We start from the raw sequence: 6,000 nt of genomic DNA, 5'->3' as shown, positions 1-6,000 counted from the left end.
TGCCATACCAGTTCAGCCTCATCCCATCCAGAGCCAACAGAAAAATGACAAAAGGCAAGGCCAGAACTATTAGGGGCTGTCTTTCTCCTACCTTAGAGTCTGAATGAGGATCTTGAAATATAGCTGTTTATATACCCACTTCACAGAAGAGAGAAAGCCAATCCTCAAAAAGACTAAATAACCTGCCTTGGATAAATCAGTTCTTGAGTAACGGACCAGGAAACGATGCCAGGTCTGAGAGCCATTGAAGCAGACTGGATCTTAGAAATCAGCAAAAAGGAAACTCCTGAGGGACGACAAAGGAGCTATCTGGGAAATTCCTACATAGTGATGGGCAAACAGGCCTGGATTAAGAAAAAGGGAAGTGAGTCTCCTCCACAGTAGCAAACAGGCAAATCACCCTCTTCCCTCTCTGCTCCTTGATCCATGGAGAGTGTAATACTGGAACTCATGGAGCTCAAAGGCTGAGGGAGACAAGTGGAAAGGAAGGTACCCACAACACCGCAGGTATAGAAAGGAATGCCACCGCAGTGCTGGGGGTGGGGACACGCCTTACCTGGGAGGCTCACAGAAGTCTTCACATTGAAGGTAAAGAGTGAGCTGACCCTTAAAGATGAATGGACATCAAAGACTCCTCTATTAAATAACTGTCTGAGCCTAGATAAGTCATATAACCTCTCTGGACTTTGCAATGTTTAATCTATAAAATAAGGGAGGAAGGTGAGCGTTTTTAAGAGTTCTCTTAGCTCCATCAGTCAAGAATTCTATAAATTCGTAGTAGAATGGAAATACTGTTTGACTTTTCCCTACCATCTCTCATGTATCCTATGTTTTTCCTCTCTCTCTTGCTTGCTTTGGCAACCCACACTACCCTACCACAACCCCCGCCACTGAAAACAGAGGAAGTGAAATGAAAGTTTTAAAATGACAGGTGCCTTTACCCTTAGCTAAGTTTAACATGCATTCAGTCATCTGCTGTGGGTTATTTTGGCTTTAGACTCTATTTATTCTGTCAGTCAATATAAAAGGTACCACTCACCATACCACCACCACAGCAGACATGCAGGCTGTAGCATGGAAAGAGAGGACTCCTTTTGTGGAATTTTAGAAAAGCTATTAGCTATATAGGATTTCACTAATATTTTTGGCATTTCAACATAGGGCTTCAAATCTTAGGCATGTGGAATCTCTAAGAAGTCTATTATATTTGAATAAACTATAATATTTTATTGTTAAAGGGCTATTTTTTAGATAAACTGAAGAGGAAAAAATGATGAAAAATGCTGAGTCATTGTAGAAACAGAAGAAAAAACAGAAAAGTACAGAGGAATCAATATAAATACACACCTTGGATTCTGACTAAATCCAAAGGGCAGAGATGATTGTAGAACCAACATAGGCTGATTCAATTCTTCAAGACCTTCTTTCCATTCATCACCAGCAAAGAAAAACCAGCATTCCTGTGACCATGTTCTGCCATACAGGTGAGCTGGGATCAAATCTACAGAAAGAGGGGGAGTCCCAGCCTTTGAGAGAGCAAAGTCCTAGACCCAGCTTCTGAGTGCTGTGTGACTTTGGAGAAACTCTAACCTCTCTGAATTTCAGTCCCCTCATGTGCAAAATGAAGTCTTTTGGGAGAATAGGAAGTGAAAAAAATAGGTTTTAGGTAACACTATCTGGGTTCATTCAGTCACTTATTCTTTCAGTCCTCAACTCTACATTATATGCTTACCAGGTACAAAGCACTAAGGATCTCCTGGTGAGTAAAAACAAACACGAAGCTATGAAAAAATAAGTACACTAATAAAAATAAAGGTACAGTTGTGAGGTGGGCAGAGGAAAGATGTGCGACACCAGGAGAACTATGATAGGAGTTGAGTTGTGCATGTGATGAAAATAAAGGGGTGGTGGTGGGGGGGTAGGAGAGATGTTTCCAGGTGTGGTCTTTCGGAATTGCAAACCAGAATTATCTAATTAAGGAGGACAAGCCTCTAAGACAAATAAAGGAAAGGCCATTAACACTGTTGAAGACAGAACAGGGTCTCTCAAGCAGGTGGCCTGTGGTTGACACTGCAGACCACTGCTAGCAGGTCAGCTGGTACCAGCACTGAGAAAGGACCATCGCACTCCACCACAAGGTGAGCCTAGTGACAATGGGTGAGCAGGCAGGGCCACATCTACCTCTCTTAGCTTAGCGACTGTCAACAAGTCTTGAGGCCAATTTGAGCCTCAAATTTCCCTACATGTAAAAATGGAGCTTACCACGTCTCCTTCAGAAAGAATTCCACAGTATTTGGCAGAGTATATGTTCACAAAATATTTCCCTGAATGATCAAGGTTCACCCAAGAAAACTGTTTTCATGGCATTAATTCAGATTTAACATGTCCTCAAATTTGTCTTGGTGGGTTAATCAGAATAACAATTATGAAATTGACTCCTACAGTCAATTATGCTATAATTGACAGCTTTTAGGTAACAATCCTCATAAAACTGTGAATATGAAAGCAAATAAACTCAAAATTAAAAGATCATTAGTGGCAATTCAGAAGGATTATATAATAGAGGTCTATTATACGGGCCAGTTACAGTGTTGACAGCACAGTCATCATCATTTAAAATTTCTCTTCCCCAGCATGGACTAAACCAATCTTGCAACTCCCAAGATGATACCTCATTTACTACCTCATTCTTTTGCAAGAATTAAAACAAAGAAACAAAAACCTCACCTAGATTCCTGCCTGTTGACATTCGTCAGCAAATAAACAGCATCTGCAAAGCACAGGGCATTTTCCTCTTGCTCTGCTTTATCTGGGAGAACAGGAGGCAGGACTACATTTGGTTCCATACCTGTTATGCCCCAATCACTGAGTTACATACACACATCATCTCACCTAAGCGCCTAGCAATCCTGCCAGTTATGACCAGTCCCAACAGGTGATGAGACTGAGGCTCACTGAGAATAAATGACTTACAGTTACAAGGCTGGTACATGGCAGAGTCAGGATCTGAAATCAGATCTCTCTGGCTCTAAAACCTAAAACTTCGTTACATCAATTTTTTTTCCAAACTCAATGGCTCAATGGTGTAGCAATATGGGAAGCAGGGAGCAAGTGGGAGGGCAGAAGGAGGAGTCCAGTGATAATACTGGCACTAAAGGAGGACATTATCTGTAGATAAGTGCTGCCAGCTTTAGCAAAAATATTATAGGACACCCAATTAAATTTGAATTTAAGATAAATAACCATTTTTTTGTATAAGCATGCCCACATGCAATATTTGGGACCTACCTATGCTAAAAATTTTTTGATGTTTATCTGAAATTCAAATTTAATTGGGCATCCTGTATTTCACCTGGCAACCCTATTTGTAGAGAATTTTAAAACAATAGTAAAACTCCCTAAAACTTGGTATGCTTTTTATTATCACCATACACCAGCAGTTTGAAACACTGTCAGTGACAGAATACTCTCTGGTGGGTGGGCTTCCCTCTACCACCCTGCCCCCACACACTTAGATTCATCACCACCCAAACTGTTTTCTAGAATGTCAGTGTCCATGAGATGCTGAAACATCTGGAAGATGCCCACCATTCACCCCTTCCCTTCCTCCATGCTCAGGTGTCTCCATCAAGAGGTAGAGTCTAATTTCTCCAAAGATATACCGATGGCCAAAAGGCACATGCAAAGATGCTCAGCATCGCTAATTATTAGAGAAATGCAAATCAAAACAACAGTGAGATGTCACCTCAGAATGCCCATCATCAAAAAGTCTACAAATAACAAATGCTGGAGAAGGTGTGGAGAAAAGGGAACCCTCCTACACTGTTGATGGGAATGTAAATTGGGACAGCCACTATGGAAAATATTATGGGTTTCCTCAAAAAAACTATAAATAGAATTACCATATGATACAGCAATCCCATTCCTGGGCATATATCCAGAGAAAACTATAATTCAAAAAGACACACACACACCAATGTCCATTTACAATAGCCAAGACATGGAAGTAACCTAAATGTCCATCAACAGACGAATGGATAAAGAAGATGTGGTGGATGTCCCTGGTGGCACAGTGGTTAAGAATCCCCCTGCCAATGCAGGGGACACGGGTTCAAGCCCTGGTCTGGGAAGATCCCACATGCCGCGGAGCAACTAAGCCCGTGTGCCACAACTACTGAGCCTGCAAGCCACAACTACTGAAGCCTGCATGCCTAGACCCCATGCTCCTCAACAAGAGAAGCCACCACAATGAGAAGCCTGCACATCACAACAAAGAGTAGCCCCCACTCGCCACAACTAGAGAAAGCCTGTGCACAGCAACGAAGACCCAACAAAGCCAAAAATAAAAATAAAATAAATTTATTTTTTAAAAAAGATGTGGTATATTTATACAATGGAATATTACTCAGTCATAAAAAAGAATGAAATAATGTTTTTTTGCAGTAACATAGATGGATCTAAAGATTACCATACTAAGTGAAGTAAGCCAGACAAAGACAAATATCGTATGATATTGCTTATATGTGGAATCTAAGAAAAATGATACAAATGAACTTATGTACAAAACAGAAATAGACCCACAGACAGAGAAAACAAACTTACAGTTACCAAAGGCAAAAGGGGGGAAGGATAAATTAGAAATTTGGGGTTAACAGATACACACTACTATATATAAAATAGGTAAACAACAAGGACCTACTGTATAGCACAGGGAACTAAATTCAATATTTTGTAATAACCTATGAGTGAAAAGAATCTGAAAAAGAATTTATTTATATATATATATATATATATATATATATATATATATATAACTGAATCACTTTGCTGTATACCTGAAACTAACACAACATTGTAGATCAACTATACTTCAATTTTTAAAAAATTTTAAGAAAAGAGGTAGAGCCTAATCCCCTTCTCCTTTGGATCTGGGTTGGTCTTGAACCTTGCTGAACCAAGAAACTGTGGCAGAAGTGATGTTCTGAGACTTCTAAGCCTAGAATATTAGAAGTTTTGGAGCTTCCTCCCTGGTCTCTTGGGGATGGTCACTCATCAGATGCCCCCTGTGAGAACACTCCCTCACTAAATCCCAATGAGAACCCATAGGCATGCAGCCAGGATGTGGGTAAGCACTCTTGTTGACAATCACGGTTGAGCTCCCAGCCAGCAGCCACTAACAACTGCCAATCATATAAATGCCCAGGCTAGTTGAATCTTCAGGTAATCCTGAGGTAATCAGAAGCCCAGACTCTTCTGATTGCAACTGCACAAGAGACCCCAAGCAAGAACCCAATCCAGTCAGGCACACACTGTGAGAGACAGTCATAAATTGATCTACATTAGGGTTTTGTGCATTGTAAAGCAATAGATAACTGGAGGAACAGAATTTTTGTGGGATTATAAAAAGGAAGTTCCACATAAACATTTGAGAAACACTGAAATAATCTCTTCTTTTTGGAGATTCACAATGTCATATCAACAGTTCTGGGAATTTATGCAAGGAAAAATGGATTTAATTTTATTCAGCCCAATGTTTCTTAAATGGTCACATAATGCATTCTGCATAACACTCTCATTAATATTTTGGGAAACAGTGTCTTGGTAAGCTCACTTTAGGAAACCCTGCACTATTCCATGCTATTTCTCATCGAAACCAATGAAATGACAAATCCTGCTAAAAGTGTGGGCTCTAAGAGAGAACTAAGATGTAGAAATATTTAGATTATACAGCATATATGGTAGTTACCTTCACTGAAAAAACAGGGGTATATGTTCTAATCAAGAAGAATATACATACACAGAGAATGGGAGAGAATATTTGAAATTGAGATCTATTGATTGATTGAGGTCTATTCCTGGAAACCTGGGATGCAAAACAGCTGAAGCAAAGTGTTACCTTTATTTTTTCTTAATAGACCTTTACTGGAATATAATTGCTTCACAATACTGTGTTAGTTTCTGTTGTACACCAAAGTGTATCAGCCATATGCATACATATGC

At 39.9% G+C, this 6,000-nt stretch overlaps 1 pseudogene; it reads left to right on the top strand.

Annotated features, from left to right (window-relative positions):
• Window positions 1-225: 225 nt before the first annotated feature.
• The window catches only part of LOC113610265 (mitochondrial carrier homolog 1-like), an 84,280-nt pseudogene continuing 78,505 nt past the window's right edge, over window positions 226-6,000 (top strand).

This window comes from Aethalodelphis obliquidens, unplaced genomic scaffold, assembly GCF_003676395.1.
Source record: "Aethalodelphis obliquidens isolate GAN/ISIS:26980383/991018 unplaced genomic scaffold, ASM367639v1 scaffold62, whole genome shotgun sequence".
In the NCBI taxonomy this organism is placed as follows: domain Eukaryota; kingdom Metazoa; phylum Chordata; class Mammalia; order Artiodactyla; family Delphinidae; genus Aethalodelphis; species Aethalodelphis obliquidens.
Note: the sequence above shows the minus strand (reverse complement) of the source record. Positions and strands in the feature narration are given on the sequence as shown.